The sequence below is a fragment of the Protomyctophum bolini genome (genome assembly GCF_963924005.1).
Source record: "Protomyctophum bolini genome assembly, chromosome: 6".
Lineage (NCBI taxonomy): Eukaryota > Metazoa > Chordata > Actinopteri > Myctophiformes > Myctophidae > Protomyctophum > Protomyctophum bolini.
The window spans coordinates 36270186-36287609 of NC_137867.1; positions in this window are offsets into that span (position 1 = coordinate 36270186).

Here is a 17424-nt window from a genome sequence, read left to right on the forward strand (position 1 = left end):
TACTGTGGTTACTTGGTTCCAAAAAGTGAAGACAAGTTTTCTTCAACGGTAAATCTGTGCCTGGTTTGCTGGGACTAGTTACAACATTACGTCATCCTTGAGAGAGTACATGGTGTGTATATGACGTAATGTTGTAACTTGTAACTAGTCCCAGCAAACCAGGCACAGACTGTATGTAGTTGTTCTAGTTACAACTACATACAGAGTATGTAGTTGTAATTTGATTAGCAGTATACTGTGGTTACTTGGTTCCAAAAAGTGAAGACAAGTTTTCTTCAACGGTAAATCTGTGCCTGGTTTGCTGGGACTAGTTACAACATTACGTCATCCTTGAGAGAGTACATGGTGTGTATATGACGTAATGTTGTAACTTGTAACTTGTAACTAGTCCCAGCAAACCAGGCACAGACTGTATGTAGTTGTTCTAGTTACAACTAGAACTGCACTCTGCCGAGTGCATACTTGCTTGTTGCACACTAGTAGGCCATAAATGGCCTACTAGTGCGCAAGCAGAGCGCGCAAGTACTTTCGACCGCTGGAAAGTATCACATCTCAGTATCTCTGTGAAGGAACGTTTGAAATGTATAATCATTACGTGTAACTATTTGCTACCTAACTACTTTTTTACAGAAAAATGAATCATTGATATGTGATGAAAAAAAAAGGTATATAAACTGAATTAAAATATATTATACAGTATAATTATTTTATTACTTATTGTTAATTGTCAATTGTTTTAAATGTATTTCATTTTTGTAATTTATTTTTGTACTATAGTGATATTAATACTAAATCATGATCAGAGTAATATGTGTCTCTAACTTCAATTTCTGTAATAATACTTTCAAATTTGTTGAAATATACATGATCTAAAATACTTCCGAAATCTGTAGTTGGATTTGTATTTAATAGTTTAAAGCCTAATCTTGACATGAAGGTCTTTATATTTATATCTTTTTCAGTATAATGGTCTTCATTGAAATCTCCTATTATCATAATTGTGGAAGTCGGAGATGATAGATACTTTACCATTTTCTTGAGAAATGTGTTTAATTCCGTAAGGTTTGTTTTAGGTGATCTGTAGTTTCTGTACATAAGAATGATATATAGATCTTTATTTTTTACATGTATACATACGTGTTCTACTTTTTCTAATATCTCGATTTCTTTTTGAATTATTTCAATGGCAATATCTTCTTTTATAGCAAACATAACTGAGAGCTGGGACCAGAGTACACGGTGTGTATATGTATGACTAGCTCTCAGTGATGACGTAAGAGATATGGTCATCTGTGTAGTCTGGTCCCAGCAGACCAGGCACAGATTTACAAATTACAAATCACATTACAACTACATACAGAGTATGTAGTTGTAATTTGATTAGCAGTATACTGTGGTTACTTGGTTCCAAAAAGTGAAGCCAAGTTTTTTTCAACCGTAGGTTTGTGCCTGGTTTGCTGGGACCAGTTACAACATTACGTCATCGTTGTGAACTGGGACCAGAGTACATGGTGTGTATATGACGTAATGTTGTAACTTGTAACTTGTAACTAGTCCCAGCAAACCAGGCACAGACTGTATGTAGTTGTTCTAGTTACAACTACATACAGAGTATGTAGTTGTAATTTGATTAGCAGTATACTGTGGTTACTTGGTTCCAAAAAGTGAAGACAAGTTTTCTTCAACGGTAAATCTGTGCCTGGTTTGCTGGGACTAGTTACAACATTACGTCATCCTTGAGAGAGTACATGGTGTGTATATGACGTAATGTTGTAACTTGTAACTTGTAACTAGTCCCAGCAAACCAGGCACAGACTGTATGTAGTTGTTCTAGTTACAACTACATACAGAGTATGTAGTTGTAATTTGATTAGCAGTATACTGTGGTTACTTGGTTCCAAAAAGTGAAGACAAGTTTTCTTCAACGGTAAATCTGTGCCTGGTTTGCTGGGACTAGTTACAACATTACGTCATCCTTGAGAGAGTACATGGTGTGTATATGACGTAATGTTGTAACTTGTAACCTGTAACTAGTCCCAGCAAACCAGGCACAGACTGTATGTAGTTGTTCTAGTTACAACTACATACAGAGTATGTAGTTGTAATTTGATTAGCAGTATACTGTGGTTACTTGGTTCCAAAAAGTGAAGACAAGTTTTCTTCAACGGTAAATCTGTGCCTGGTTTGCTGGGACTAGTTACAACATTACGTCATCCTTGAGAGAGTACATGGTGTGTATATGACGTAATGTTGTAACTTGTAACTTGTAACTAGTCCCAGCAAACCAGGCACAGACTGTATGTAGTTGTTCTAGTTACAACTACATACAGAGTATGTAGTTGTAATTTGATTAGCAGTATACTGTGGTTACTTGGTTCCAAAAAGTGAAGACAAGTTTTCTTCAACGGTAAATCTGTGCCTGGTTTGCTGGGACTAGTTACAACATTACGTCATCCTTGAGAGAGTACATGGTGTGTATATGACGTAATGTTGTAACTTGTAACTTGTAACTAGTCCCAGCAAACCAGGCACAGACTGTATGTAGTTGTTCTAGTTACAACTACATACAGAGTATGTAGTTACAAGTTACAAGTTACAAGTTACAACATTACGTCATATACACACCATGTACTCTCTCAAGGATGACGTAATGTTGTAACTAGTCCCAGCAAACCAGGCACAGATTTACCGTTGAAGAAAACTTGTCTTCACTTCGAAGAGACCAAGCGAAACGATTACTTGCGCGCTCTGCTTGCGCAAGTAACTACATACAGAGTATGTAGTTACAAGTTACAAGTTACAACATTACGTCATATACACACCATGTACTCTCTCAAGGATGACGTAATGTTGTAACTAGTCCCAGCAAACCAGGCACAGATTTACCGTTGAAGAAAACTTGTCTTCACTTCGAAGAGACCAAGCGAAACGATTACTTGCGCGCTCTGCTTGCGCAAGTAACTACATACAGAGTATGTAGTTGTAATTTGATTAGCAGTATACTGTGGTTACTTGGTTCCAAAAAGTGAAGACAAGTTTTCTTCAACGGTAAATCTGTGCCTGGTTTGCTGGGACTAGTTACAACATTACGTCATCCTTGAGAGAGTACATGGTGTGTATATGACGTAATGTTACAAGTTACAAGTTACAAGTTACAACATTACGTCATATACACACCATGTACTCTCTCAAGGATGACGTAATGTTGTAACTAGTCCCAGCAAACCAGGCACAGATTTACCGTTGAAGAAAACTTGTCTTCACTTCGAAGAGACCAAGCGAAACGATTACTTGCGCGCTCTGCTTGCGCAAGTAATAAAAACAACATACATACAGTGGTGTATTATGTTACCTTCTCACCTGTAGTGGATAAAGGGCTATATAATGAAGCCTCCTTGAAAAGCTGCAATATGCGCTAATTGTCCCAACTATCTGATTGGTGTAATATCGCTTTACGGCGGGCGGCTACATGGCGGGTAATAAAGTGACAGCGCGTTTAGCTCCAAATCATGCGGAAGACGCGTGCTGCGTCGGCTGACGGCGCTCACAGAAAAGGACTGCTCAATTAGGGAGCAGATTTAAGATGAGAGCGTTAGATTCCCCAGCCCAATTAATTAGCGCCGGAAGAGAGGAGAGAGAGAGAGAGAGAGAGAAAGAGAGAGCGGAGCCAGAGAGCAGAGCCATGAAGTGCCCACCAGGGACTCCGGCTGCCTCAACCTCCACACTCTTTTATTCTCCTTTCCACCCCCCCCCCCCCCCCCCCCATCTCTCTCTGCATGTTCACTCTTTTATCCTCGGCTCGTTCTGACACTCGCTTCACCTCGTGGTCTCTCACTGTCATTAGCTATCTTTTAACGGGTCCAATTCGCCGGGATAATATTCTTGTGTTTTTCAAAAAACAGCCATTTTACAACTTGTCCAATTTGGCACCGTTTGTTTTTTTTTCCCGAATCGACTGTATATAGAATGATGTCTTGTAAATTAAAACGTGGTACAAAACGATGATGATCCGCAGGGAAAAGACTTGGGATATCTAGTTAGCAATGGTTTGCACTTGCACACTGCTAGTATGTATGTGTCACTCACTGTATTGACAATTTTTACAAACGCCTCACAACGTCAGGTGTCGTGAGCTTGTAGATTGTCTATTTTGAAAATTATTCTCTTAATAATTTCACAATTTGGCCAATGTTTTTTTTTTTTGTAAACTTTATTTTTACATTTTCTTCCGTTATTACATTTTGATAATACATTGTATTACATGTATGTAACAATTTGGCCAATGTTTGACCAGTTTTTATAGCCTACAAACTTTAGAAAATTTGAATATTTCCAAAATTTTGATATGTCAAAACCCACGTCAAAACTGTTCCCGTGTGTGAATGGAGGAGAGAATGTTTAGGCTTGTCACATAGATGCAAAATTATACTGATTTACTTTTAAACCACTTAGATGGTTCCTCCAGATAAATTGCCGATCACCGATCGAGTCATTTGGAGTGAATATTGTCCGATCACCGATCGGTGGTCGATTGATCGGAGCATATCTACTTAAAAGTCCTGAAATTTCCACTTGACTGTCATCTGGGACCCCCCCTCCCCCCAATAAAAAAGGTATCGACCGCTACCCTCCTAAGGTGACCACATCCATGAGCATGAAACACTGCACATGAGCACTGCTGTACAGTGTTGAGATGAGGCTTTGATGTTGGGCTGGAATAAGAACAACACATGCATTATGCTTCCATCCATGTCATTCCTTTACCTCTACGCACTTGCGTCCATGCATCAGTGCAGTATAAATTGATGGCTGTTCGATCATTTCCATTCACATATAGTCAGTTTCCTGATAATGTGGCTTAACAGTCATCATGTTTTGGATTACTTTACCCAGTTACAACAGATAATGGCTCTCACAACGGGTCCCACTGCTATAGTTGGGCTTTTCACGTGTTATTTTTGAATAAAATAACAGTGGTGGAAAATAACTTTTGTACTTTTATTTGAGTAAAACATTTGAGTACTTTTTTCCACCACTGCTGTTCATTCCCTTAAGGGTCAGCAACATCAAAATACACTCAAACTCACATTATTTGCATACATAAAAAGAGAAAGCAGCCAATCTGTGGCATACATATTTATAATGGGGCTTTATCCGATATACCTGCGATGCTTTGTCAATAAGCCGGGCTGTGAATATATTGTGTCTGGAACCCATGACCCTGCCTGACTGACTGTCAGATAACTTACACTATTACTGCCACAGCCCCACCGGCCATCTATCAAAACACGTCAATACGCGAGCCTCGTCCAAAAAACAAATCCAAATTACCCTGGTTAGAGGGAGGGAAATATAACTCCTAATCAATGCATGGCCGGTGGGTGTGAAAGGGAAAAGGGGGGCTGTGTTGACTGTGCCGTATGAATTTTTGATGCCCCTCTGTGCTTAACCCATTGACATCGGGAAATAATCTGTGTCATTTTATATTTGAGCAAAAATAATGCATTATTTATTATTTTTTCAACTTACTATTGAATTTTTTTTTTTTTTTTTATCGTTTTAACAAAAATCTTTGTTTCTGGAAGTGCTTCTGAAGTATTTTGAGATGGGGGTCCGTATATACGTATATATATAGTGTGTGTAACTGTGGGGGTCCTTGACATTTTGAGCACCACTGATGCTGAAATATACGTTTTTCAGAAAACTTTTTGGGGATTTAGAAGACATTTGTAGAATGTCCTCGGGTCTGAATGGGTTAAGCTGGAGACTATCAATTATGAGGTAAACAGGGCCTTGGTGATTGTTGTCATGGTGCACAGGGCTGCCGTCCAATTAGATCTCTCGCAGACTAATGTGTTAATATCTTACATAATTGGTGTTGCAGGCTATTTTTTTCCCTCCCCCTTTCAAATGCCACGCCGATCCTCATAGAGACTAATATCACGCCATTAGCGCTGTCTTATCAGGCCAAAGCAATATAGATGAAATATACACAACGGTTATAATTCAAAAACTCATCGCGGTCTCTCGACGACGGTGTATTCTCGGCCGCCTTTTCCTAATTGCCGTCCCTTTTTAAGGCCTCGCTTTTCATTTAATTATCATCGAGCTAAATTGAAAGAAATAATACATGGACATAATAGTCCCCCCCATCGCAAATCATCCGATTGTTTTTGTTAAATACATTTCTGTGTTTTTTTCTCCCTTCTTCTTAGCTTTGAAAAGGCACATGGATAAAACAAAGACAGTTTATCGTTGTCAGGGGCGTAGAGGAGGCTGCAGCGAGAGGGAGAGAGAACGGAAGAGAGACGATGGAGCAGAGAATATGTTTAAAGAGAGAGAGAGAGAGAGAGAGAGAGAGGGAGAGAGAGAGAGAGAGAGAGGGAGAGATAATGGAAGAGAGACGATGGAGCAGAGAATATGTTTAAAGAGAGAGAGAGAGTGAGAGAGAGTGAGAGAGAGAGAGAGAGAGAGGGAGAGAGAGAGAGGGAGAGATAATGGAAGAGAGACGATGGAGCAGAGAATATGTTTAAAGAGCGAGAGGAGAGTGAGAAGAGGGGACGGATAAGGATGGGGGAAAGAGAGAGAGAGATAGAGAGAGGGGGACGGGGAGAGAGAGAGAGAGAGAGAGAGCAAAGTGATGAGACGGCTGCCTGGAAATACGATTAGTATTCATGCGGCGTAGAGCTCCAGAGAGGATTAATGGACTCTGATGCCTAATATCCTGGAGAACAATTAATTTGCCCACAGTTTTGTCATGGTTGAAAGTCAAATGCTGGAACAGATCGATGCGCACAGCCGCCAGTGAAATCACGGCAGCAGCCCCTTCTGCCGGGCGCAGAATTTTAATTTCATCATCATCATTTTCCCCGGCTGCCACCCTCAACGACGCTCCGCCTGACATGGCTGAGAGGGCCGCCGCGTCCCGACAGGCATGGCAATCACGCGTGCTCATACGTGCGCAACTGCTCATACACGCACGCATGCACACACACACACACACACACACACACACACACACACACACATATGCACGCAGATGCACATACGTAAACACCCATATTATTTGTATTACAGACAGAGCGTCGCAGCACATTCATCATGGTCAGTGGAGATTTTCACCATGTTATAATCTCCAAAACCCTGACAAACTTTAACCCAGTATGTGGCCTCCTGCAATCCAAGAGAGAACATGCCGGTGTTACAGAGGCATACCGTTCCAGCCCCTATAGACCACAACCTGATAAACATGTAACATAGAAGCCTGTTAGGAGGCAGCCCGCCACCTCCAGGACTGTTCAGCAGTGAGTAGAGGAGGAACTTATTTCACAAAAAGCGGTTTTGGATGTTATCAGATTTTTTTATCTCCGTCATCAGCCCTAATACAGACTCCTAACAGGTTCTGTGAGGAGTAATTTGTTATTGATAATGAGGTCCTTATCGAGCCATGCAGGCTTTTATCAAGCCCATTATTATTTTACCTTTTTGAGTGGTGCAACCACTCCTACAACCAGCAATGTCCGTGTACCTGTTTGTTTGTGTACGTGAATGAGCACGAGTGGTGTGCGCATGCGTGAAATTGGAACGACAGAAGTATGTGACATGGCTGCCACCTGCTGGACGCAAATCCAACTTCTGACTGTCTAGGTTCGCTAAAGAAGGAAAGGCCGAGCCAAAATAATCATGAAAAAATAGTTCTCAGTGACGCGGATTGATATCCATAATAAAGCTAATCTGACGGAGCAGAAAGAGAGAGAGGGGGGGAGAGGGGAGTTGCACCACTCGGTTCACACAGGTGTGATTTTTTTCTATATTTGTGGAAAGACGTGAGGCGACAAATTGTGAACAGAACCAGTATCTTTTTGTTATTGGCCACTTGTGAGTGTCTGTGAGTTTGTGGCTGACCAAAATTAAATTCAGCAGACAATACGTAAAAATATTAAAAATCATCAGACTGAGCTTTTGTTGGACAAGGCTGTACTAGGATGTATACTGGAGGGTGTAGGCTACAGGCCAACAGTGGAATTGGAGCTATATATAGGGGTATAGGGGAAAGATGGCTGGCTACAAAAAACACTAACACTGCTGTTGGAGCTGAACCGGCTGAACCTGAACAGGCTTGACCGCCCAAACCTCCATGAGCCCAGCAGGCTAGGCCAGGCTGCTGTAGGTCCCCAGACTCCCACTCAACCCCTTCCCTTCCCCATGCAGGATTCCTTCCAGCCCTAGCATCTCTCCGGCATGCACCTGGAGGCAAACCAACACCCCCTCTCCCTCTCCCTTCCTCGCCCCAGATCATTACTAGCAGCCAGGTGAGGCAGCTCTCCAAGATCAGCCGCCAGACAGGACCACCAGACAACAGCAACTCCACAGTATGTGCCAGGCAGCTGGCAGGGCAGGCAGCAGTGTGCCAGCACCTTTAGGGGCAGAAGTAGCTCAGGAGGTAGAGTAGTATGGTGTTGGAATTGGAAGGTTCCCAGTTCATTCCCCTGACTCCTCCAAGTGTCTTTGAGGAAGACACTCAACCCCTGATTCTGATGGGCAGGTCGGTGCCTTGCATTGCTTCTTTCACCATTGGGGTGTGAATGGTTGTGTCGAGGAATTCTATACGAATCAGTAATTGCATTCTGAGTCAGAGACATTTATATACCACTATTCAAGTTAATGGTGAAGTAGTTCTCTGGGGAAGCTTACTGTAGCTACTGTGTATATACAAAGATAAGAGAGGAACGTGATTGTGTCACAGGACCAAGGTGTACCCCAAACAACATATAGAAGGCCTGTGTCATCATAATGGCAGCGTGACTATGTTATTCAGATGGTCAGAACATATTAAGGCCAAAGGTGAACAAAAATAAAAATATATTTTTTATATTTATATCTCCTTAGGGAGGTCCTCGAGACACGTCCCACTGGGAGGAGACCTCGGGGAAGACCAAGGCGCAGTTGGTGGGATCGACTCACTGGTTTCGGAACGTCTCGGGATCCCCCAAGGGTAAGTTACTAATGTTTTGCTCTGGAGAGGGAAGTCTGGAGCTCTCTGGTCGACCCGACTACGGATAAGCGGTTGAAGATGGATGGATGTATGGACATTTCTTTGAAAACTTTAGTTACTTTGTAGATTTAGATTATTATTAAAAGAAGAAAGAAAAAACTCAGCTCACTTTACTCACTTCAGCCCTATACATTTTGGACATTTAAAAATAGCCGATCTACAAGGTGAGCTTGCAGATCTGCTATGTTTAAACATTCAAAAACTTTAAATGGGACATTCTGTGCAAATAGTAATTTTACTTTTGCTACTTTAAGTACATTTTGAAACAGAGCATTTCTATAATGCAATATTGATACTTTTAAGTAAAACCTTTGAGTACTTTTTCCACCACTGAACTGTTGAAGGTCTATTGACATTAATTCTAATATTCACTGTCTATAGCCACTCGTATATAAATTGGCGTTAGAGGTACATCCGTAGATTACATTTAAATTTGTTTCGTAATCTGTAAAAAGCTGAATACTACATACTACAGCACAAACAGAATCTGCACACACATGCTTACACATGCACGTTCACTCACACGTGCTCAATACACATACTGTATGGCAGACTTTGGTTTAAAAAAGCGTTGGGCCCAAAAAAGACCTTGAAAAATCAACGCTGCACACAAATCCACGCATCAGCTTCCATATACTGTTGCATCAATCAATAATCCGGGATGCACGGGCTGAGGCCCGGCCGTGGCATTTTCAATCTCTCCCTCTTCCGAACTGCATGGGTAACCATAGACGCCTTATATCTTCACTTTCATCATCCTGCCGTACTACGCCTCCTTGACAGTCGACAATCTCACAGTTGAGCACAAAATCACACCAGCGAGAGCCGAGAGGGGCCTTTCTCTCTTTTTTCATTCTCTGGCTCCCCTCGGATGGTGATACATATTAAAACAACTGAATGACAAGACAGTGAAAATGCAATCATTTTCAGAAAGGACTTGAATGAAGGCTGAAATGAAAGGATAAGCAGATAAGAATATCTCCCCCTTTAGCAACTAAACCCTATACTTCATTGACGGGGGTCCCTCAGGGGCCTATATTTAACCCCCCTTCTTTTTGAGGAGCGCTAGCCCCTCCTCCAATGCATGGCTTTTGAGTGTTATGTCATGTGGCAGCCAAGTCTATGGACTTTATAATTTTTTGTTTGTTTAGAGCACTAAATGACGACGTAAGACGCCATGTGGCCGCTATAAAACATCTTGCGACTGATTCCTACAACACACTGCATTCATGTCTCATGGATGAGGATGATGATGGTTGTGTCAGACTGTTGAAGCATGAGAAGGAAATTTACTTTTTAGACAGTTTGACGGACGTCATGTGGCAAATTGCCCGACTCTACAAGCTTGCGGGTGCATTGCGGGTGCATTGTGAACTTGTAAATGGACTTTTTCTTTTGTGCACCTATTATTACATGCCCGGTATAGAGACCCCATGGGGTTCAAGTACGGTAGTTAAATAATAAATAAGATAATACAGACTTGAGGAAAATGATACAAACACGTAAAAATGACTCCCACTGTAAAAAGAAATAAAATAAAGATTATAATCCCAATTTAAAGAAAGGAACGGAGGGAAAAAAACAATAATCTTCAAAATGTTCTCACTGGGAGCGAGTCTATGCTAATAACGTCAATAATAACACGACGGCAGCACATACTGTACAGACACCACCGTGGGCAACGCAGCGCTGATCACAGCGCTGATCGCCACGCGTCACCGCGCCATCGTCGGAGGCGGTAAATATTTCATCAGGGATGCAGATGTGTCAATTAAAGATACACTGAGACGCAGCCGGATGCCTCGCACTCCCCCCAAACCCCCCTCGCTTTATTTGTCTTTTTGCTTCTTTGGGCTCTCTAGCTCAAGGATATTCTCATTAGCACATTAATGCAACATAAATGAGTGGGACACTGGAGACCGCTGAGACATCCAACGGGGGTTGGGTGGCAGAAGGGGGCGGGGAGTGTATGTAAGACTGGGAAAAGTACTCTTTTACTTAGATAAAATTATCAATACTGCAATGTCAAAATCCTCTGTTACAAACGTATTGGTAATCAAAATGTACTTAAAGTACCAGAAGTAGAAAGTCCCCAATATGCATAATGTCCCATTTCACAGGTTTTCAAATGCATAAGATGTATAAAACATCTTTTGAAAATAGCAGATCTATAAGCAGTAGATCGCATTGCGACGCATAGTGAGCTTGTAGATCGGCTATCTTCAAATTGCCAAAATGTACAGTATACTATACAGTATATGGCTGAAGTGGTTAATGCATGTTTTGTAATAATCTAAATCCACAAAGTAACTAGAGACAAAGTATATATTTTCCTCTGAGATGTAGTGGAGTAGAAGTAAAAGTATACTGAAAAGCGGATATAGCCTACTTTAGCAAGGTAAAAATGCCTCAAAATTGTACTCAAGTACAAGCACTTAAGTAAATGTACTTATAGTTACTTTACTGATAAAGAGGGGGAACGAACGGCATCAATACTTCCTGTGTGCGCTGGAACGTGGCGCGGGGCCGTGGAAGTGAAACCGTATCCGAGAGCGAAGCAGCCGTTGTTTCGGAGCGGAGAAACCAAACTCACTGATGAATTACTGGCACGGTTTATTCTGGCCGCCGTGCCGGGGTACAATATGGTCCGTTCTAGGAAACGGGATGCCAAGAAGCACTTGGAACGCATTAGGAATCAAATCACTGACAGCATGAATGCTGGTGGATGCTTCTGATGCGCTGGAGGGAAAAACAGGATCATATCTCAGCCGTTTCTCGTTCTGTTGATCCGCAGCTATAGTGCTTATTCTTATTGTTCAGGTCTGTGTTGTTGTTGTTTTTTATACGAGAGACGGATCGCGTCAGAACATCTTGTAAGCAGACACTTTTTTTTTTAGCTCAGAGAATTCCATGAAGTACTTTTATAACAAATCTTCCGTCCTTTTTCCTGTCCTTTTGGCTTTCATTGTTGTGGTTTATCTGATGTGAGAGTCATACAATCGGATTGCCTCCCCCCCTCCCTCCTCCCCCCTTCCACCAGACACAGTGTCAGTATCACAATTATTGCCTTCTGTCAGTAACAGTACATTTACTATTAAGTGCCTATAGATGTAGTTTTGAATACCCGTATTTATGTCTTTCACTCCCGTATTCTATATTTCAAAGACAAATATTGTGCTCTTGAAAATCAAAATAGTAGATACGGTATACACAAGCTCATGATGTGTCGAGATGTGATGCGGTTTGAGCTTGAATAGAACTGCCATTTTCACTATTACCTGTATTTGAAACATTTCTGGAAACATTTTAAAAATATGTTTGAATATTTTTTTAAACCATGTACTTTAACTTTCACTTGAGTAATATTTGACCAGCAGTACAGTACTGTATACTTTGACTCCCTTCCATAAGGGCTTTGACATAAAATGATCGTGTGTGTGTGTGTGTGTGTGTGTGTGTGTGTGTGTGTGTGTGTGTGTGTGTGTGTGTGTGTTAAGGCTGTACCATAGCCCTGTTTTTAGGACTCGGACTTCAGCAGGAATTTCCGAGCGAACATCCGAACCATTGGTTTGTAATTAATTAAAAATAATAATAACCTGGGGGGGGGGGGGGGGGGGGTTATGCTTCACACACACGGGCAGATGCAAAAGATAAAGATCACAGACAGTGTATTTGTAGCAGGGTGTTCGTTAAGCAGCTAAACCCCACCAAGCATCTCAACCTGGCCTGAAACCAAAACAAACGTCCAACATAGATAAAAGTAATTAGCCTACTCACCTACTGCTGCAGGTCCATAAATAATCCCAGTGTTGTTCAAGATGCATGGTTTTTATATTGTGTATACTGTGTGTGTGTGTGTGTGTGTGTGTGTGTGTGTGTGTGTGTGTGTGTGTGTGTGTGTGTGTGTGTGTGTGTGTGTGTGTGTGTGTGGTCTGTTGGTACTAGTATGAATTATTAAAGGTACCGGCGCTAATTTATTTAATGAATTAAGAGAGTGGTCCGGCGGGGGGTATTTCAATAATGGAGGACTGTTAGTAGTGTTTTAATAAGGATGGCACACACTGATTGGGTAATTACATCTCTGGCTGCATGGCGCTCCCCACGATGCTGCACTGTAGAGCCGAGAGAGAAAGAAGGAGAACCGAACGACTGCGCTGGCGGGTGGAAACCTCATATGTCCAAAACATTCCTTTTTTAATTACTTTTATATTAATGCATTTATCCTTACAACACCGCCAGTGTTTTTCAGTGAAACCCTTATTTTGAAGGTCCACCGGGACAGTGTTTGTGACAGACAGTCATCTCTTCTTTCACCTGGAAAATGCATTTTGTGTCTGCGATCGTCGGTTCTTTGGCTAACCAAAAACGCATTCCTTGGAAAAGAATCTGAGATAAATGCATTTTTCTGGATCTGATAACGTGGAGGTGGACGGCAGGCGACATTTTCCACTTCTGGTTAATTTCCGCCTGTATCCGTTGCTTGGCAACCTAGAACCATTCAAACAGTAATTTGGCGAAGAGCGCAACCTATATCATAAACCACTAAAAAGACCGACCACATGACGGAGATCTCCGTCTTCGGCGGTAAAGCGCTGGATTAGACTTGACAGATATCTCCATCAACGGCAGGGAAAATAGTGAGAATAGATTGCTATTTTCACTACTTTTGTGAGACACTCTTGTGAGCGGAAGTATAGGGCGTAAAAAAAACAAACATGAAAAGTTGACATACGGAGATACAAGACAGCCCAACAATATATAGATATCATAAAACACACACACACACACACACCATGGACTCCCACACGCCCACACACTCTGACACTCTGACACACACATATACACGCATATATATACAGTATATTAGAAATCTATGAATCTTGATGTTACACTGGTGAAAGCCAACACACACGCATCCCATAGACGTGTAACGTATACTGTACATGCACATGGCCTTGCGTATACAATACATGCACACATTGGCCTTCATGTTTGCTCTGGTGTGTGAGCCTATAGCTGTGGGTGTGAAAGCATCAACATCCTGTCCACTGCTCCCTGGTCTGACACACACACACACACACACACACACACACACACACACACACACACACACACACACACACACACACACACACACATGCACGCACGCTGCCGTCAGGAGAAAGACAGATGAGAGAGAGAGGGAGAGAACCAGGGGAAATGGAATGAGAGATGAGGAGAATGTCCACAGCTGAAATGAGAGAGAATGTGGGAATAAACACATTGGAATTGGACAGGATGAAAGATAGTGTACTGTATAGAATCACATACTGTACACTGCACTATTGCTTTGATAATACACAAAGGAACGTGTGTGCTTGTTTTGACTTGACAGGGACAGGTGTACCATATAGAGTCACCTAGAGCCACTTAAACCCCATGTGTTGCTGAGTGGGAGTCCCTCAGGTCGCTATGCTAGTGTGTTGTCTGTTTTGGCTGAAAATAAAAGCCCACCACGCATTATCAGGATGGTCTGCTGTGACTTTATATATCGTTGCTGTCAGGAGGAAACCTCATAACTCAATTTTGAGGTTTTTGATTTTTGCATAAATCAGTGCTATTGAACAGCCTTTACATCTGTGTGTTGTTTCCAAAATATTGAACCAATGGAAAGTAGTAAAAAGTGCTTTGGACAAAACCTCTTAACTACATTGGACCCTCAAACTGTCTGCTAAAGCAGCTAACTCCACCACCTCTCTCCCTCTCGTGGAAGTAATTGACAATAAATGCAGTCACAACACCACTTTGATGAGGCAGTATTGCTTTGTTTTAAAATATAAGGTTTTCTTAAATTCCTGAAAAATGTATATTTTTAATTTCCTGAAAAATGAACATTTTGGAGTTAGGTGGTTTCCTCCCGACAGCAGACGTTGTAGAATTCACTTTATTGCAAATGAAGATTTTTTTTAACTAATTTGCTAATGTAGAAATCTATGTACTGATAGATAACATCCATCCATAATGCATCTTATACAAACATATACAATGCAACTCCCACAATCTTTTCACCCGATGCCAATGCCTAAACTGTAATCCTATATATTTTTAATCGAGTAAATTCAGAAAATCTAAACCAAAATAAATGTAAATAATCGTGATGTTCCAAAGTAGCAAAAATCTGCAAGCTCACAACGTGTCATATTGCGACACATTGTGTTTATAGATTTGGATATTTTCGAGAATAATCATATTCTATATTTACAAGTGTTCATGTAAAGGAAGTATGGATATTGTATGGATAGTATACTGCCCATGGTCCAGTAGTTATGATGCATTGTAAAGTGCACGACAATGATCACTCCATGATGGTTTGATTCACACACGCACGTATGCACATATGCAACTATGCACGCACGCACAAAACAACACACACCCTACGAAAAGAATCATACAATAAAGTGGAGGGGATGAATGGGGGTTGGGGGGGGGGGGGGGGATAATCATTCCTCAGCAAAAATGTCAGAATTGGTTATGATTTTTTTTTAAAGCAATAAAAGCCCACGAGCCTCGTCGGGGTCTTGTCTCACAGTTCAACACATCAAACCGCTGAGAGAGAGAGAGAGAGAGAGAGAGAGAGAGAGAGAGAGGGGGGGGGGGGGAGAGGGAGAACAAGACGTATAGAGTGAGAGGATGAGATAGGGAGAGAGAAAGAAAGAAAGAGAAGAGACAGAACAAGAGGTAGAGTGAGATAAAGGAAGAGAAGAGGATGAGAGAGAGATAGAAAGAGAGAGAGAAAGCTTGAAAGAAGAGACAGAACAAGAGGTAGAACGAGGTAGAGAGAGAGACAGAGTGAGAGAGAGAGGTTGTCTATATAATGGGAGTGTTCATGGGTCCAGGCTGAGGGTCTGTAATGGGACTGGATTGCGATCAATACAGACATTCCTGGGGCCATTCGTAGGCGTAATGACTTTAGGTTTCTCAATAATTAAGATATTGTCACTGTGCTGACTGCAGGGTCAGACAATCATTAACCCCGCGTTAAATATGCCTTTGTTTTAATTGCTTTGCCTTAACTCCTCCAGATACTCAGGGGTGGAGAATTAAAGGGACAGGCAACCTCTCACGTGTGTGCGCGTGCGGGCGGCGGCATGTGTACGTGTGTGTCTGCGTGTGTCTGTCAAATAGAGAGAGAGAGAGAGAGAGTGATTGCCCTGAGGTGTGTGTGTGTGTGTGTGTGTGTGTGTGTGTTGTGTGTGTGTGTGTGTGTGTGTGACTGTGCACGCACGACATGTGTTGTTGTGGAGCATGGCATGAGCCTGAAACCTGCCTCTTAATTGACTCTATTTTAGCCTCTGCATTGATACGTCTTTTGAGTCCGTTGTGTCGTTTAGCACCAGACAGACATCGGTGTATTATTTCCTCCGTGTTTCCGCAGAGAGAGAGAGAGAGAGAGAGAGCTAGAGAGAGAGAGAGAGAGAGAGAGAGGGGGGGGGGGAAGTAGAAAACTTACCCTGTAGCTTACAGGGTAGGTTCAGTCTAAACCTACCCTGTAGCTTACAGGGTAGGTTCAGTCTAAGCCTATACCTGTAGCTGCACAGACTTGTGGTGGGGGTAGAATAGGGGACCTCATCTCCTCTCTCACCCAAACACAGACCACTCAGTCGGGTGATATTCTGACCCCCCCCCCCCCCTCACGCACCCCCCTCTCCCTCTCAGCCAATCACTCCCAGCCATTCCTACCTCAGCTGGGTGATGAGAAACAATGGATTTATATACCCGACGTGCTTCCGTTCTCTCTCTCTCTCCTCTCCTCTCCACTGCCGTACGCCTGCTCGCCCGCCATTGGCTGGCTGGTAAATGGACTAAAGCGTCGCTCAATAGGCCGATGCACTCCGTCAAGGCGAGGTGGGGTCGTGACCTCTCCCTGGCGCGGGGAAACGCAATTCATATCGGGCCCGGACCAGCTGCCCGCTAAACGAACATCTCATCCAATTTCCAGACGGTCGCGACACAAAAAAACACCGGAGTGGGGGAGGGGGGGAGGGGGTGGGATGTATTTGGGAGGGGGGAGGGGGAGAGGGGAGGAGGGGAAGTCCTGATGGATTTTAGATTGGTTTCTCAATATCTCTTCACTCAGGGAGGAGGGAGAGACGAGACAAAGAGGACAAACAAACACACCGATGTGAATACACGCACTCATGCACGCACGCACGCACGCACGCACGCACGCACGCACGCACGCACGCACGCACGCACGCACGCACGCTCAGTGACAAATACACCATACACAGACACACATACTCGCACACACACACCCACAAACACACACACACACACTCAGCGACAAATTCCATACACAGACACACACACGTGCACACACCCGTATACAG